This window comes from Solanum pennellii, chromosome 1 (genome assembly GCF_001406875.1).
Source record: "Solanum pennellii chromosome 1, SPENNV200".
Lineage (NCBI taxonomy): Eukaryota > Viridiplantae > Streptophyta > Magnoliopsida > Solanales > Solanaceae > Solanum > Solanum pennellii.
In genome coordinates, this window is record NC_028637.1 from 66,575,141 (window position 1) to 66,595,634 (window position 20,494).

The window sequence follows — 20,494 nt, forward strand, 5'->3', positions numbered from 1 at the left end:
TATATTTATATATATATATATATATATATATTGAATTGGAGTACTATGTATTCTATATATATTCTATATGAATCAAAGATTTATGTGAAAATATACTTCTCGTATATGTACTAGATGATTTTAAGTTTAAATGCTTGGATAAATCAATCTCTTACAAAATGAATTTTTATGTTTAATTGCTGTCAAAATTCACGCAGATTATATTATATTTTTTAATATTTTTTTCACATTTCAGTCCATTTTCATCCCATCATCTCTTTTGAAAAAGTTTGATTTTTTCTCTTTCATAGGGATCCATCCCCATTCTCACTGAAGAACACGAACAATACTTTCTTGTTAGGTCCCTCAGTTTTACCTATTTTCCTGTCATCTCCATTTCAGTTTCTGTCTTCGCGTCACGTTGTTCTTCTCAAACTTTTTACGAAGCTTCGCCAAAGGCCTCATTGAGTATTATGGTATTGGATCATCAATGATAACATGAGAATATCGATCGCTGTGCTGAAGAAATAATTAAATATCTATATAAAATTATAATTTCTATATTTAAAAGTACCCTAAAACTAAAAAAACAAAATTATTATTTCTACAAATGATGTTAAAGAAAATAATGGATCTGTAATCTAAACAAGTATCATGGTTAAGATGACTAACAAAATGGATGGCAATGAAAAAAAGCTTAGATGAAATATTCAATGTTTTTCGAGCACCAATTGAATATCTTCGCTATAACAATCAAGTACATAACATTTAGATCGAGCATCATACTTATACCAACACTCAAGATATTTCACAACAAAATGCTTCTTGTTGTTAGAAGCCATGAGAAAGAGAAAAATTAATTGAAGTGGAGTTATCTAGGAAACAAGTCTTGCAGTGAGGTGTCTGATTACTATAAGTGCATGACATGTATCAATTGCCATATGAAAATAATTAATAAAGGTTTATTGACCAACATAACGTTGATTTTATATATCTTTAAACTTTAATTATTAAATACTTATTTGACCAACTTAACTTGAATTGTATGTATCTTTGGCGTTTATTTGAAGTCAAATATGAATGTGTCTCAATGAAACCTAAAGGGTTAAAGTATAGATAGATTTAAAGTATGATCGAAATCTCAGAGACATATCTTAATTTAACTAGATTCGCATTATCCTTGAATTGATTTTTTAAATGTACTTTCGTGCAACTTTTATGCTAACGTACACCTAACATGATTGCACTTTGTTGAGGCGACATTGTCCAAGAAATTGTCCATATGTCATTAAAGTTTTCAAGAGGACTAATATATAAATTATGGTCATGTATCATTTTTTATTGGTCATTATATAATTAATTAGACATAAATATTGATATTGAATCTTATATATATTAAATTATTTTCACTTCTTTCTTTGTAAAATACTTATTCCCCTTTTAAACTTTTTCCCCTTTCATTAAATTCTTTTCTTTTTGAATAATTTTCAAAAAAAAATTTTAATTTTTTTTTTAAAAAAATAGTTTCTTAAAAACTTTCCTTTAATTTAACATTAATTTAATATTTTATTTGACTTTCTTTACTTATTTTGATATTCATCTTAAATTGACCAATTTTAAATACAAGATATTTAAAATTTAATTTCATATATTTTATGTACAGTAGCTGTCCAAATTCACATATATTATAACATGTATTTTAGTTAATTAAATTTTATGTGTCGTTAGTGTTAGAAGAAATGCTAAATCGATTGTGTAGTGGGTGATAGAAGTTGAAACTTGTTTAAGTCATAAAATGATGTGCTTTGTTGTTCAATTTTGCACTTGTCTAGCTTTATAACTTCGGCTTTACCAAAAAATTATATTCAAGTAAGCTGAAATGAGATTTTCACTATCATTAAAATCATGGATAATATTGAAGATGCGATTAACTTCACATATCTCTAAATAAGTCAATGGAGTAACTGATTCTCTTCTTTTTTTTTGCTAATCATACATCTTCAAGTGGACTTAACACATTTCGTTTCTCCTTCCAACAACTATTATGAGAAGTAAAGGGACTAGTTCAATTTGACAAATAACAATTCCCAGAAACTAAAAAGAGACACGATGTGAATAATTTCACTATATCACATTTAATTTTACTTCGTCTGTGTTACCCATATAAAATTTTATCATCACCATTATCAATATTCATATATTTTTTCTTATCATATTCGATTTTCTTTTCTAATTTTTGTCACCTATCACCAAGTACACCAAGCCCATATTATTGTCATCACCACAAAATTAAAAAACTGTAAAATTCCTTAAACAAAATCAAAAAAGAAAAAAAAAGATTAAACTCCTTTAACAAAAGTAAAAAAAAATTCCAAATCATAAAAAACTATGCTATATTGAATAGGTTATTGTGTTCAAAGATAAACAAACGTTACAATTGAAAACAAGAAGAAGCTACTAAAAACCCAAATAGAGAGCACAAGACATTTTTTTTATATATATAAAAGAATCTTAATTTTCTCATCAGCTTTATTAAAATAAAATTCAATTTGTTATGAATTTCATCTAGTTAAACTTCTTCTTTTGTGAAGAATATCAGGCTTCAAATGGAGGAACACAAAGCCTAAATTGAATTTAAATATATGTCTTTATTTTCCAAAAGCACTTGAAGATTCACCGCAAATGGTGGCAGAAGCCAAATGGAGATATTTCAAGGGTGATTTATTAATCTCTGATGATCCCAAATAAGAATTTTGACATGACGTTGATAGGCCCAGCCCCTCTCCATAATCGTCTAGGTTTTGTATGTCTAAACATCATAGCTTCAAAATTTTCAAGCTTAGAAAAATAAATTGAATTATTATTATTTTTCATTTATTTAAATTAATCTTACATAAAATTAACCTAATTTCTAATGAAAAGAGAAAGTGTATTTTAAATTTGTGATAAAAAAAAACTTTAATGAAAACTAAAGAATGAAGAAGAAGACGATAATGACTGCGGTGTGAAGAAGAGAAGGATGATAGAGTTTGAGAAGAAATGTTGAGGGTGGGCATAAGGAAAATTTTGATTATTTTGATATTCTTTTAACACGTATGTTTATATTTTTTTCTGTCATGTTAGTTTCAATAAATAAATAAGTTCACCTTTAAGTAGCTAAAATGTGTGACACATAAGTACTCACCATGCTAATTAAACGTGTAATTGAATTGTCCGGACAAGTAAAGAAGAAAATATATGTCTTTTCCTACTATCTGAAACATGGGATGTCATGTGAAAATTAAGACCTAAAATATCGTAAAAGAACAAATAAAAAAGAAAAGTAAAAAAATAAATTAAAACGGAAAACTTAATACTTTTATATTATTAAATTCTATGGATCGAAGACATGAGAAATAAGAAATAAAAATATTAAATAAGTAGAGAACACAAAAAGACTTATTTTAAGTAACTAATCCTTATTCCTTATATGCCCATTGTTTCTAAGGGCCTAATTCTGCGTCTGGTATTGTTAATCCAATTCTTCAATAATTTGGGATTGATGTCAATTTCATAAAAAAAAGGGGATAACTTGTTCATAGCTCTTTGTCCATTTCCATCTCATGATCTTGTTTGCAAAAATCCAGATCCTCTCTCTTTGGTAAGGATTCAACCTCATTCTCTTTGAAGAAGACGAACAATCATTGTACTTTATTTTCAACTTCCTCATTATTATCTCTCCTCCATTTATCTCCATCGTTGTCTCCACATCATTGTTGTTCTTCTCAGACATTTCACAACGTTGCGCCCTAGGTCTCATTGTATATTGTGGTGATGGATCATCAATGATAACAAGGGGATTACATGTTTTTAAGTTTAAGCTATAATTAATTACTTATATAAAAAATTATAAATTCTAGATCTAAAATTTCATTGACATTTTGAGTAACAAAGGAACAAAAACGATCAATTTTCTTCTCTTGTAGTTTAGTAAACAAAATTTTTCCTTCAAATGTGTAGTTCTATAATCTTTAAGTTGATGGAAAACTTTGCTCACTTGTAGTGCCTCAACACGAGTTTCTGCTATAGGATTTGTTACATCTGGGTAGTACCTCCTAGATGGAACCGGTGTCGTCGTCCTTGAAGAAGGCTAAGACTAGCCTCGTAGCATTCATCATTACATTCATAGGTTAAAAATGCAGAAAATTGTAAACTTTTCGTCTACACTACTTTATGAGGTTTAATTAGACCTCTCGTTTACTCATAATATATTCATACCGAGTATAGATAGACCCGTTGTATAAGAAGATTACATAGTCTTCTACTTTTATGGCACATATATATAAAAGATGCATAACATAGTTATAAAATGGATTTCTTATATCATAACGATTTAAACAAGAGTATAACCATTGGGAATATGCCATACATCAATACAATAAAAGCCCCATATAGTCTATATAATCATAGTACTCCAATGAAAGAAAATGAACAAAGTGTTTTTAAGACTAATCAACATTGTATGCTAGAAAATGGTATTGCCCTCGAAGTGGTGAGGACCTACTCAACTTGGAGAATGAGAATCCAATTCTTCTTCAAATAACCGCAATCTCCTCAATGGATGGAACCTAAAATATTTGGGACAAAAGGGAGAAGTGGGGTTAGCACATCATTTGTATTAAGTACGGGCACATATGCACACACAACATAGAAATCATGCTTAAAATGGACATTTCATTAAAGCATGTTAATTTACTTTGAAAAGCCTTATGCACATTCAAGAACCAATACAATTCAATAGCACATATTCATTACGTCAAGACCATGTATATCACAAGACAAAAAATACCAAGTCTAGTCAAGTCAACATATACATCAACATAATTGAGCACATAATCAAGACAAATCTATCATCAAGTTATAATATCAACAAGCATGAATAAGAGTTTATAACATCATAACAAAGCAAGACTATAACTCATGAACCCTAATTAAGTCCCTAGTGCAATGACTAAGTAAGACCCCATAACCTCACTCAATCAAATAAACCCATTAATAATTATAAGCAAAGTCTAACTTCACATACTACATCATTAAAAGTAACCATCATCATACTTTAACAATATAGACCGCCATATGTTCATCAGTAAAATTAATATCACATAGTGTCATTAACACGTAAGATCAAAATATACATATCATTTACATTCATAATCATATAAGCACATAAAAACATCCTTCTAAGACTTTCCTCAAGGCTAACTAGTGCAATGTATATGTAGAGTCTCATACCCCTATCTAGACTAAGCTAAACCTCTTAGGTTATCCTAGTTAGAGTTCACTTTAACCTTCATTTTACCTTTTGAGAACATCTTGCCTTAACCGACATAGACCACATGAGCTAATGTGGAATCCGGTGTCATGGAACCCTACACCAAAAGAAGGAGGACTACTTGCCAAGGTAGTACCAAAACATAAACATAACATCTATGTGGATCCACTAGCTAGTATTCCTATGTGGGCAACATAGTTCAAGAACTCGGAGATGTATTTGGGAACCTCTTTATGGTACATGCATTATATCCTCCAATCTCATGAGTACATTAGTGATCCTACCTTCCCTATGTTTGAAGTGACACTCCTCACTTCTACTTCACTCGATGCTAAGCTAGAGTCCCTTTTGAAATGTCTTTAAGCCTTTATTAATCATCATAGCTTAATTTTAAGTCAGTCCATGCACAAATTAGAATAGATACAACAAGTCTAACAATCAATACATTCATCAACTCCCATCAAATTATAAGTAAGATTCAAGATTTGTAGAATTTGAGGAAAGGGACATGATCCACACGAATTTCCCATAATTATCATCAATTACTCAACAATATATACTTATTTAGTCATAGGCAATCACAATTAATCATAAACAATCATAAATTTCAAGTTAAGAGGGAAACCCATTAGAATTGGAAAAAACCTTTCGAATTGGGTGATTTAGAAATCAACTTTGAAAGGACCTCTTGGGGAAAGGAATCCGAAGAGTGAAGAACCCATACTTTAATGAAGATTAATCCACAAAATTGAAGTGAAATTCTAGAGAAAATGTCCTTCTTCTTCAAGCTTTCTTCCTCTTTTAGGGAGAGAGAAAGTAGAGATAGATGAGAGCTTTTGGGTTTTCTTTTGGGAATTTGGTTTTCGTGAGTGAAAAATGACTTAAAACTGACCCTAAATCAATATATAGTCACCCCCTAAATTAACCAAAATACCCCTCATTTAAATGGTTTTTTTGTGAAGTCAAAGCTTAAAGTACGATTTCAATGAATTTGGGAAATGGCGGCGCGCCGCGTGGTCAATTTCACATTTTATTTTTGAAATACGGATTGAGGCAGTGGACATTGGGGATTTTACACGTCGCGAGACAAATTTTTTCACCCCACGTGTCAGTTGCGCGTCGCGTAGTGACCTTCAATTCTAAGCTACCGCAAGCTGCTTTTGCAGCTTGCTCGCCAAGGTTTGTGTCCTTGAGTCCGTCGGGAGTCGTTACTGGATGTTTGGACCCTGTGTATTATATTTTACCTATTTAAAGTCTTTTTACTAGTTTTAGATTTCATATTAACCTCTCAAGCCTTCACCAAACATAGGGACGTCAACTAGATCGATATAGCTAGTTTCTAGACGTCATGAACATTTCTTGACTCTAAAACATCCTAAATGGTTATAAACATTATATGAGTCTTAGAAACATGGTTATAAATTTTAATTCATCATGTGAGGCTCTAGCTTGTGTCATGGACTTCCGGGGTGCTACATTATCCCCCTTTAGGAACATTCATCCCGGAATGACACTAAACTCTTTTGAAGGGAAAGGATAGACCCAATTCTAGCAGCCCAACCAACAATCAATAGAAAATCATCATGCGTCACAGCTCATAGGAGCGCTTCACCACTCCATTCAACACATAATCATGGCAACTCTAAACATCAATTTCTTCACATAAGAGCTCCACATTACTACATGAGGAATTTCCTTCTCAACAACAACATGAATTAAACAGAACATATAAAGTCACTTATACCAAAATTCTTTCATAACATATCAACATGCTCAATCTCATTTCATATAGGCAACATCATACCAAATACACAAATAAGTGCAAATTGAGCAAAAGAGTATTTTCACATAAAACTTAATTTTAGGTAAAACCTATATCATAAATATACACATCATTGCAAAACAAGTCAAATTAAATTTATTCATTATTTGATTAATAATTGGAACACTAACCTTAATCAACAAAGGGATAACGGGACTTCATGTCGGCTTCGGCCTCCCATGTTGCTCCCTCAACTAGGTGGTTCCTCCATAGGACTTTTACGGAATCCACCTATTTGTCCTCAATTTCTTCACTTGATAATCAAGGATTTCCATCAGAACCTCTTCATAGGAGAGGTACTCATCTAGACCTAGACCCTCAATGGGAAGAACGGACTTGGGATCACCGATGCAGTTCTTAAGCATAGATACATGGAACACCGGATGAACCTAAGCTAGTTCACTAGGTAGTCTCAACTAGTATGCAACTTTTCCAACCCTTTGTTAAATTTCATAGGGACCCACATATCGAGGACTCAACTTCCCTTTCTTGCCAAATCTCACCACTCCTTTCACGGGTGAAATTTTTAAATACACCTGATCACCTTCTTCAAATTCTTAGTCCCTTCTCCTATGGTTGGCATAAGACTTTTGCAAGACTTTAAGTTATTTTCAGTCGGTTCCTTATCATATAAACTTTTTCCAAAGTCTTATAAATCAATTCGGGACCAAAAAGTGAAGACTCACCCACCTCAAACCATCCAATTGGAGATCTACATCTCCTACCATACAAGGCCTCAAAAGGAGTCATAGATATAGTTGAATGGTAACTATTATTGTAAGAGAACTCAACCAAAGGCAAATGTTCCCAATTATCTTTGAAGTCGATCACACAAGCTCTGAGCATATCCTCAAGGGTAGTATTCTTCGTTTGACCATCCGTTTAGGGATGAAAAGCGGTGCTTAACTTCACCTTTGTACCCAACCTTTTTTGGAATGACCTCCAAAACCTAGATTTAAATTGTGCACCCCTATCCGATACGATAGATAACAGAATACCACGGCGACACACAATCTCATCTATGAAGATCCTTGCATAATCCACCGCCGAGTAAGTGGACTTGACAGGTATAATATGTGCAGATTTGGTCCACCTATCCACAACCACCCATATAGAGTAATGTTTCCTTTGTGTCCGAGGCAAACTTACCACGAAATCCATATTTATGATTGCCCACTTCCAAGTGGGAACTTGGATTTCTTGAAGTAGACCACTTGGCTTTTGGTTCTCGGCTTTGACTTCTTGGAAATTCGGACATTTTGCAACAAATTCCGCTATAACCTCTTTTAAGCCTTCCCACCAAAACACTTCTCTAACATCATGATACATCTTTGTAGAACCGAGATGAATCGAATAACGGGAACCATGAGCATCCTCTAGAATCCGGTTCCTCAAATCATACACATTGGGAACACACAACCTTCCTTGATACCTCAAGACACCATCCCCCCCTAAGGAAATCACTCATTAATTTTACCAAGAACCGATTCCTTTAAATCCATCAATGATTGATCAAGGTGGTGCTTAGACTTAATATCAACCACCAAAGACGATTCAGAGATCAATGGACCATAAAACCACCATTTGGAGAATCTTCCAATCTAACACCCAAACGAGCCAACCTATGAACATCTTTCACTAGGTATTTTTTAGCTTCTTCTACATGAGACACACTCCCCATGGTCATACGACTTAGAGAATCTGCAACCATATTGGCCTTGACGGGGTAGTAGAGAACACTAATGTCTTAATTTTTCAACAATTGCAACAACCTTCTTTGACAGAGATTCAACTGTTTTTAATAAACACATATTAAAGACTCTTGTGGTCAATATATACATCCAAATGGAGACCATACAAATAATGTCTCCATATTTTCAAGGCAAATACCACGCCGCTAACTCAAGATCATGAGTTGGATAATTCTTCTCATTCAAGTAGTCTATAAGCAAAAGCTATTACTTTCCCATGTTGCATAAGCATACACCCCAAGCCCACTCGGGATGCATCACAATATACACCCTTGGTACCCTCCGGCAGAGTCAATACCGAAGCGAAGGTAAGCCTCTCTTACAGGATATGAAAGCTTCTTTCACTTGTCTCCGACCACTCAAATCTCACACTTTTTTGGGTCAAGGAAGTCAAGGGAGACGCAATGAATGCAAAACCATCCACAAACCTTTTATAGTATCCCGCTAGACCCACGAAACTTCTAATGTCGATTGGAGTCAATGGCTTAGGCAATTCTTCACCGCCTCGGTTTTCCTTGGATCAACCTCAACTCCCTCGCTAGAGATAATACAACCCAAAAATTCCACCGACCTCAACTAAAACTCACATTTTCTATACTTGGCAAATAATTGGTGTTCCTTAAGTACTCTCAACACCACCTTCAAATGATCCATGTGTTCATACTCATTTTTGAATATACCAAGATGTCGTGAATGAAGATAATGACAAATGAATCTAGGTAACTTTGAAACACTCTATTCATGAGATCCATAAACGCCGTCGGGGCATTAGTGAGACCAAAGGACATTACTAAGAACTCATTGTTACCATATCTAGTCAGCAATGCTATTTTTGGTATTTCCTCACCTCTCACCCTAAGTTGGTGATACCCCGATCTCAAATCAATCTTAGAAAAGTAGTTTACCCCTTGGAGTTGATCTAAGAAGTCATCAATCCGAGGGAGAGGATACTTGTTCTTAATAGTGACTTTATTGAGTTGGTGGTAATCAATGCACATTCTAAGAATCCATCCTTCTTCTTCACCAAAAAAATTGCAGCACCTGATGGAAAAATACTAGGTCTATGAAGCCTTTGTCTAGTAAGTCCTTGAGTTGAGCCTTCAACTCTTTCAATTCGGCAGGAGCCATCTAATAAAGAGGAATTGAAATGGGCTTAGTATCCGGTATCAAGTGAATACCAAAATCAATCTCCCGTTCGGGAGAGATTCCAGGAATATCGTTAGGAAAGACCTCCAGAATTTCCCTTACTACGAGGAGCGACTCAATGTGAGAATTTTCGGAGTCTAAATCTTTGACATTTACAATATGATATAAACACCCTTTAGAGATCATCTTACAAGCCTTTAGCCAAGAGATAATACGACCTCTAGGAGTGAAATTTCTCTCCTTCCACTCGAAGACGGGTTCATTTGGAAAATTGAGATTGACAATTCTTGTTCTACAATCAATGGAAGCAAAGCAATCATGCAACCAATCCATCCCAAAATTACATCAAATTATACCATATCAAGTTCTACTAATTCAACATGAGTAACTCTATTGGGCAACATCATAAGACAATTTCTAATATCCTCCTTGCAATCATCGACTCACCCATCGGGCTGGACACCATAAAAGGTTCATTCAAGATATCGGGCTAGCTATCAAGGGAGTAACAAAAGATAATGTAGCACCCGGATCAAGTAAAGCATACACATCAATAGGGAAGACTTGTAACGTACCGATCACCACATTGGGAGAACTCTCTTGTTCACCCCTAGAGCGAAGTGCATAAAAGTGATTCTTCCTTGGAGCATCAACATTAGAACCACTAGTTTGAGCTTGCCCATTTCCTTTGTCTTGCCCCTTCACATTAGGGCAAGCCTAATTTTGTGTCCACTCTTGCCACACCCAAAGCAATTGTTCGTACCAACAAGGCAATCACCATAATGCATCTTGCCAGAATTTCCACAAGTTGCCTTCTTGCTTGGTGAGCTAGTACCTCTTTCCTTTCGAGACTTAGGGTTAGACACCTTATTATCACGATCCTTGGGAAATTTGGAGAACTTGATTGGAGAACCTCTTTTTGAACCTTGGTTTGTCTTGGATATCAAGCCTACCCTATGAAGAACCACCATCATATGAACTTGCACTATTAGCATCTCTACTCTTCTTCTTAACCCTTGACTCTTCCACTCATTGAGCATGAACCATGAAAAGAGAAATATTCATAATACCATGTAGCACAGTCGAATGGCATTCTTCTTTCAAGTCATCGGATACTCCCATCACAAAGCGTCTCATCTCATCCCTGGGGTTGGAAACCAAAGAAAGAGCATATTTCGACAACTTAGTAAATTTAAAAGAGTTGTCAAGCATACTCATGCCTCCTTGATGAAGATTTATGAATTCTTCCACCTTAGCTTCCCTCTTTTTCCTTGGAAAGAACCTATTAAGAAAAGCCTTCTTGAAAATTTCCCATGTCATCGGACCACACCTCAAAGGCCTATTATCTCTCCATTGAATATACCAAGTTTGGGTCACGTCCTTGAGTTGGTAGGTGGATAACTCATCTTTTTCACTAGCAGTCATCCCCATACCATATTGGATTTTGTAGACTTCATCAATGAACTCTTGGGGGTCTTCCTCCACTTTGGACCCATAGAAAGTAGGGGGATTCATCCTTGTGAAATCCCTCAAGCGGGATTCCATGGTGCTAACATGTTGATTTCTCGGGGTACCACCTCCCGATTATCTTGGGTCATCAATGCTTGAGCTTGAGTAGTGATGGCTTGTGCTTGAGTAGTAATGGATTGGGCAATTTGGAGAAAGGTTGCGCTTATATTCGTATCCGACAAGGCCGGAGGATTGGTCAAAGCTTGATCATCATTAGCAACTTCTTCAAGAAGAGGATCTTGATTACCATAGAGAGAAACTCCCGCATTATCAATCTTTTCATCAAGTCTTCGTGCGGCTGCGCTTCGAGTGTTCATACCTATAACCACCATACAAGGTTTAGGTGTAAGCACACATTAAGTAGAATCTAGAGGCACGACATTGAATTTCCAAGAAAATGCGAATTTTCTAAGCATCATATAGCTTGTCATTCATAAGTGTGGCGCGCTTCACAATTATGAATAAGAACCTACAAAGACGTGATTTAATTAGACATAAATCGTAAAGATATTCAACCTCATGCTCAGATACCAAGTTTGTTACTTCCGGGAAGTACCCTCTAAACACAATCGGTGTCATCGTCCTCGAAGAGGACTAAGACTAGTCTTAGCATTCATCAATACATTTATAGGTTGAAAATGCGGAGAATTGTAAAGTTTTCGTCTACCCTACTTTAGGAGGTTTACTTAGACCTCTCGCTTACACATAATATATTCATATCGAGTATAGATAAACCCGTCGTATAAGAAGATTACATAGTCTTATACTTTTATGGCACATATATATAAAAGATATATAACATAGTCTAAAAATGGATGTCTCATATCATAACCATCTAAACAAGAGTATAACCAATGGGCATAGCCAATACATCAATACAGTAAAGCCACATATAGGCTATATAATAATAGTACTCCAATGAAAAAAAAATTAACAGTGTCTATAAAACTAATCAACATCCAATTCTAGAAAATGGTATTGCCCTCGAAGTGGTGAGAGTCCTACCCAACTTGGAGAATGAGAATTCAAGTCTTCTTTAAATAATCGCAATCTCCTCAACGTCCGGAACCTAAAATGTTTAGGACAAAAGGGAGAAATAGGGTTAGCGCATCACTTGTACTAAGTATGGGTACGTATGCACACACTATATAGAAATCATGCTAAAAAGGGACATTTCATTAAAGCATGTTAATTTACTTTGAAAAACTTTATGCAGATTCAAGAACCAATACAATTCAATAACAAATATTCATTACGTCAAGACCATGTACATCACAAGACCGACAATACCAAGTATAGTCAAGTCAACATGCAAACATCAGCATAACTAAGCACATAATCAAGACAACTCTATCTCCAAGTTATAATATCAATAAACATGCATAAGATTTCATAACATCATAACCACAGCAAGACCATTACTCATGAACCTTCATTAAGTACACTAGAGCAATGACTAAGTAAGGCCCCATAACCTCACTCGTTCAAGTAAACCCAATAAGAACTATAAGCAAATCCCAACTTCACATACTGCATAATTAAGAGTAAACATCATCATGATTTAACAATATAGACCAACCAGATGTCCATAAGTGAAACTAATATCACATAGTGTCATTAACACATAAGATCAACATATATATATCATTTACATTCATAATCATATAAGCACATAATAACATCCTTCTAAGACTTCCCTCAAGTTTAACTAGTTCAATGTATGGGTAGAGTCGCATACCCTACCTAGACTAAGATAAATCTCTTAGGTTATCATAGTTAGACTTCACTTTATTCCTTAATTTTACCTTTTGGGAACATCTTTCCTTAACAGACATAGACCACATCAGCTAATATGGAATACGGTATGATGGAAGCTACACCGAAAGAAGGCGGAATTCTTGCCTAGATAGTACCATAACATGAACATAGCATCTATGTAGATCCACTAGCTAGTATTCTTATTGGGGCAACATAGTTCAAAAACTAGGAGATGTAGTTAGGACCCTATTTACGCTACATGCATTATGGTCTCTAATCTCATGAGTACATTAGTGATCCTATCTTCCCTATGTGGGAAGGGACACTCCTCGCTTCTAGTTCACTCGGTGCTAAGCTAGAGTCCCTTTCAAAATATCTTTGAGCCTTTATTAATTATCATAGCTTAATTTAGATCATAGGGTCTACCCCTTATATAGTCATCATAGCTCAATGGAATTGCATTAGTATTGTTCTTTCATTACAATTCACACATGTGAGGTTAACACATTTACATAATCACATTATGACAAGGCACATAGGCAAATTCATCACCACCCCTATGTCATTACATCCTAGCCAACAACTCACAAGTCATAATCTAAGACATTCAAATTCAACAACATACCAACACTAATCAATCTAATCATAAGGTATACTTCAATATAACTTCATCACTAAACGCAAGTAATCGGAATTGAAGTAAAGGATTCAGATCACAATACTTACCCCAATATCTTTCACAAGCCATCATCATGGTCTTACCATCAACTAACAAATGTCATCCAATAATAAGTGTAGTAACATCATTCAATATTTACTAATACAACGGAAAAGGGCCTAAAATACCCTTGAAGTATCAGAAATGGTACAAAATTACCCTCCATCCACCTATTGGCTCCAAAATACCCTTCTCATCCACCTATTGGCTCCACAATACCATTCTCATCTACTTATGGGTTCAAAATTAACCACTTGTTTAACGATTTTAAATTTAAACTATTTAAATATTTTTTTAATACACGACGCTCAACTATTTTTTTATAATTCAACTTATTAATATCATTTATTAACCAATCTATTACCCACCCATTACTAATTAAACCACACCCAATTAATAAACCCGCCCCATTACTCATGCGCAACAGAAAAACTACTACCAATGAATGTTTCTAAAAATTTGAAGCAAAAATGCCTATAAAAGTACATTATCATACATTCAAATCCTCAGTCAAAAATATATTATAATTCAAGTGTCTAAACAAAAATTACCCTCAAACTTAAAAGTTTGGCTATGATCATCTTAACTATTCATTCACCCCAATTATGTGATGTTACTTAATAGATAATTTTTTTAAAAATAATATATTAAAGTTTTAATATTTAAAATAAAGAATAAATATCTATAAAATTATATTTAAAAAAGTGCACGAATAAATTCGAGAGGTGCTACTTCTTTACCTTTAATTTTAAATTTCGAATTCAAGCTTGAAAAAGAATCCTATTGGCAGTGTTCTCTTAAATAAAAGGCTCAATCTAAATTTAGTTGGGGTTTCAATTCGGACTCAAATAATTTTGAATGTCAATTTTAAGGAATCAGTAGTTTGTTAGTGCTTTAGTAGTGTTTAAGGCGATTTTGATATTAGAAATGATAAATTAATTTGGTGGAGCTTAATTAGTAATAGGTGGGTAGTGGGTTGATTTATAAATTATATTAATAAATTAAATTTTATCCAATAGTTGAGCGCCAAGTATTTTTAAAATATTTAAATAGTTTAACTTTGAGATCGTTAAATAAATGGTCTATTTTGAACCCAAAGGTGGATGACAAGGGTATTTTGGAGCCAATAGTTGGGTGAAAAGGGTATTTTGGAGCCAATAAGTGGATGGAGGGTAATTTTGTACGATTTTCAATACTTTGAGGGTATCATAGGCCTTTTTCCGTTAATACAATAACTAAATCAATTGCATCATCACTATCCCAACTAACTTCAATTCGAAACCTAGGGTTAGGGGGAAAGGGTTCGTAATGAATTCTTGAAGAAATAGATTCAATCCCAACTATACATTAACCTTGGCAGTCCATGCACGAATTATGATAGATACAACCAGTCTAAAAATCAATACATTCATCAATTCCCATCAATTTATAAGCAAGATCCAAGATTTGGGGAAATTGAGGAATGAACATAATATACACCAATTTCCCATTTATCATCAATTACTCAATAATCTATACTTAATTAGTCATAGGCAATCACAATTAATCATAACCAATCATAAATTTCAAGTTTAGAAGAAAACCTATTAGAATTGGAAAAACCCTTGGAATTGGGTTATTTAGAAATCAACTTTGAAAGGACCTCTTGGAGAAAGGAATCCCAAGAGTGAAGAACCCATACCTTAACGAAGATTAATCCACTAAATTAAACTGAAATAATAAAGAAATTGGCCTTCTTCTTCAAACTTTCTTCTTCCTTCAATGGAGGATTTAGGGAGAGATGAGAGCTTTTGGGTTTTGCTTTGGGAATTTGGTTTTGGTGAGTGAAAAATGACTTAAGACCGACCCTTAGTAAATTTGTTTCTCCATAAATTACCCAAAAGACCCCTCACTTAAATGGGTCTTTTTGTGAAGTCAAAATGCTTAAAATACAATTTCAATGAATCTGGGAAGTGGTTGTGCGTCGGGGGGTCAATTTCTCATTTTATTTTTGAAATCCGGGTTGAGGTAGTGGACCTTGTGGAGTGAATGCGTAGCTAGAAAACTTTTGTCACCCGACGTGTCAGCAGCGGGTCGCGCAGTGACCTTCAATTCTAGGCTGCCGCAAGCTGCTTTGGCAGCTTGCTCGCCAAGGTTTGGGTCCTCCTCAAAGACCCTCCGACCAGTCCTTGGGGAGTCGTTACTAGACGTTTGGATCCTTTGTACTATATTTTACCTATTTAAAGTTTTTTTATTAGGTTTAGACTTCATATGACCCTCCCAAACTTTCACCAAACATAGGGACGTCAACTAGTTCGATTTAGCTAGTTTCCTGACGTCATGGACGTTTCTTGACGCCTTGACTCTAAAAAATCCTAAATGGTTTATAAATATTATTTTAGTCTTAGAAACAGTGTTCTAAGGTTTAGTTCATCATGTGAAGCTCTAGCTTATGACATGGATTTTCGGAGGGTTACAGGATTGAGTGAGGTGACGGGAGCTGAAGCCAAGGTTCCTTGCAACGCTACATAGATGTTCATACGATTCTTGTGGATTTTGGGTATTTTTGAATTCAGCCTCTCGTTAGGTCTTCATTGAAAGATTGTCCACCTTCTCAAGCCTCTCTACCATACCCTTAGAAAGTGACAACGGATGTACAACTTAAATATTTCCCTAAAAGAAGAGAGCTCATATTTGTACACATGACGATCTGATGAGTCACATTTAACCTACGAAAAAAATCAAATCAACAAGTGAGAGATATATCTGTTAAAAAAAGTATGATTGATCTTTGTGATTTCAACAAGTACCGTGGCTAGGATGATTAATAGAAATGATGGGACTCTCCACCCCATTCTCTAAATCCACCTCAACTTTTCTATGAAAATTTCGATGGCAATGACAAGTAGAACAGATGAAGGATTAAAGGGTTGCAGGGGCACCAGTTGGACAAAATTCACCACAACCATCAACTACATAACAATTAGATCTGGCTGCATAGTTATGCCTACAATTAAGATATTTCACAAGAAAATGTTTGTTGATGTTAGAAGCCATAAGAAAAAGAGCAATTAATTGAAGGAGAGTTAGCTAGGAAACTAGTCTAGAGGTTAGGTAAAATAGGCAAAATAATTAGTAGATAATATAGATGGGAGGAAGATTGAGGTGTGTGCTTATCAGGGCTGCATTGCATGCTAAAATGCCATTTGGAAATAGTTTATAAAACAAAATTTTGTACTTTATTGAAGTAATTCATGATTTTTGGAGTACTCAAGATATTAATTGTCATCTACTTTCTGTTTTTGCATTATCAAATATTTGCTTAGTAAATTCATATATGAAATTATTTCAATGAGAGTATTTATAATACTAGTTAGAAACTATTTAGTTATGGATTAATCAGGGACTACTAAAAATTTTTGTAGCTAATTTTATATTTTTTAGTATGTCAAAGGATGACATATTTCATACTTAGTAAATATCGAAGCTAATTAATAAAAATATATTTTCTGTGTTCATGAGTTGGTGTCCAAATTCACATAAAATAAGGCTGATTCTTTTTCTGTTTTATCTCTTCGCACAACACAATATACAATATATTTTAGATAATTAAATTTGATATATGTATTGATAGCAGACCTGCCAACAAATATTGTGGGAGAATACTCTTCATCATCATCAAAAAATGTTGCTTTAGTGGTAAACTTGAAATATGGATAAAATTTATTATTAGAGAAAATTCTAAATCTATTTTGTAGTGGCTTCTTTAGCAATGGAAACTGGAACTTGATTAAGTTAAGTGATGTGCTTATTTTGGTGTTTAATTTTGTGCTCATTGACATTTATGTGTACTGCTTTTTTTAAAAATAAGTATTCAAAATAGCGGAACTGAGATTTGTTTATACAATTAAAATCATGGATAATATTTGTTAGTGAAAAAACATACAAGATAATAAAATTTCAAGATTACAATTGAAAATAAAATGAAGAAATTAATCTCTTCAGGCTGAGGCGTAGATATCTCGCTCTCTTTAAGGAGATTCAAGCCCACTGCAGCAAATGTTTTCACCGGTCCAGCAGTAGTCCTCTTTGACTTGTCCCCTCCAGGATACAAAAGCCTTCACAAAGTATTACTCAACAACTCTGGACAAGAGTTGAGTCTAAAGCTCCACAAAAAAGAACACCTCCCTTCAACTAATAAGAACTCTCTTTTAGACTAACTCTTTCACTCTTTGTTTTCTCTTGTGATTTGTGTGTCTAAAACCAAATGAAGACCACCACTATTTATACTACAAGAAGTCTTCCTAGCAATGAATAGGAAGATAATAAAGGTAGTAAATACTGAAGATAATGGCCTTAGGAGTTTCATAGGTTACATAGGTTACAAGAAGAGTTACATAGGTTACATAGGTTACAAAGAGTAATGGAGGAATTAAGAATGAAATAAAGTGATGGTATGCTAATAGATAATGTAGAAGTTATTCATTCCAATGTTTATTTGAATGTTTTTATCTGTACGATGAATTCAACCAATAAAGCCAAAAGTAATGGCATTACATGGCTACCAAGTCAAACATGAATAGCATGATTAAATTGGTAGTTTAAAACACAAATGCCTACCAATGGTCAGTCTTATAACTACAAAATAAAGCAATTTAATATGTTAAATATTAATATTAAACTGATAATAACCTAACAATCCCCTACTCATTTTAATATTTATATAAGAGAGTATATCAGTTGAAGGAAGACTAATATGCATAATGAAGGTGTGCTATGCATTGAACCTCCACTTAGTGAAACAGTAACTTTTACTCCAGAGTCGTAGTGGTCTCAGACTTGAACTATGACTACTTAAGGGAAATAAAATATCACTGCTCACACATAATAATCTAGGTGTTGACATGAGCTTTAACATGCAGCACGTTATGGCCATGTGCTATCCTGGTTTCATGAGTGCATTAGAGAATAAGCCCCATTCTCATAGGAAGAGACCTACTTCCACACATCACATAGGTGAAATCTGTCGAGAGTGCTCCTGTAAGAGTAACACTCCACCCAAACGGGCTACAGATATTCATTAGGAGTTTTATCAACTCAACCTTCACAAGCTACAGGAAACAATGCACTCACATCATAGGGAGGGAAAAAAATAGTGCATTTTTCACAAGTCATCATATGATTAGTTTTTCCCTTTGAACCTGGTTATAGGATCTCTAGTTCCTAGGTTAGGTTTCCTTATATATGACTCAAGGATTTGTAGGCTTCAATGCCATCCCCCTCGATGTAATCCAGAATTTTTCTCTTGTTAATGACTTCGTAAGAGGATCTGCAAGATTATCACAATATTTGACATAATCAACATTAATGGTACCATTTGTCAAATACGATCTTACAATACTTTGTTTCCTCCTTATAGGTCTGGATTTACCGTTGTAATGACAGTTTTGAACTCTACCAATTGCAGCGGTGCTATCACAATGAATTAAAATAGGAGGAATTGGTTTTTCAAAATAAGGAATTTGAAACAATAAATCTCTTAACCAATTCGCTTCCTCACTAGCTGAAGCTAAAGCAATTAGTTCAGCGTCCATGGTAGAGTTAGCAATTATAGTTTGTTTTTTTGATTTCCAACAAAAAACACCACCACCTAAGTAAATACATAACCAGTGGTAGAACAGGAATCACCTGACAAAGTGTTCCAATCTACATCACAAAAGCCTTCAAGCAGCAGGATATTTTTTATAGAAAAAACCACAATTATTCGTTCCAATTAAATATGTCATAACTCTTGTTATAGCATGCCAATGTTCATTACTTGGTTTGCTTGTAGACATGTCAAGTACTCCTTCTGCATATGCAATATCAGGCCTAGTGCAATCAGTCACATATCTCAAACTTCCGACTATACTAGCATATTCCTTTTGATTTATTACATCATTTTTACTTTCAAGAGGAAATAAGTGAACACTTGAATCAAAAGGAGTAGAAACATGCTTCCAATCATGAAAGTTATATTTTTTCAAAATTTTCTCAACATAATGTGACTGGTCAAGGAAAACCCCCTCATATGTTCTTGTTATTTTTATTCCAAGAATAAAATTTGCCTCACCAAGATCTTTCATATCAAAATGCCTTCTAAGAACATTTTTATCTTCATCAATAACATTCATGTTAGAGCCAAAGATCAACAAATCATCAACATATAGGCAAATTATCACATGTAAATTATTCCAAGATTTTTTATATATGCACTTATCACACTCATTTGTTTTAAAATCATTTTCAATCATGCAGGAATAAAACTTTTCATGCCATTGTTTTGGTTCCTGTTTCAAGCCATATAGAGAATTTAGTAAGTTTACATATTTTGCTTTCTTGGCCTGCTTCAACAAAAAACTCAGATTGGTCCATATAAATTTCTTCATTTTGGTCTCCATTTAGAAAATCAGTTTTTACATCCATTTGATGAATTTGCAAATCAAAAATTGCAGCCATAACAACTAAAAGTCTAATGGATG

General features: G+C 34.1%; 1 pseudogene; it reads right to left on the reverse strand.

Moving 5' to 3' along the window:
- Positions 1 to 3,422: 3,422 nt before the first annotated feature.
- On the reverse strand, positions 3,423 to 17,030 carry LOC107022292 (annotated as a pseudogene).
- Between the last annotated feature and the right edge of the window lie 3,464 nt (positions 17,031 to 20,494).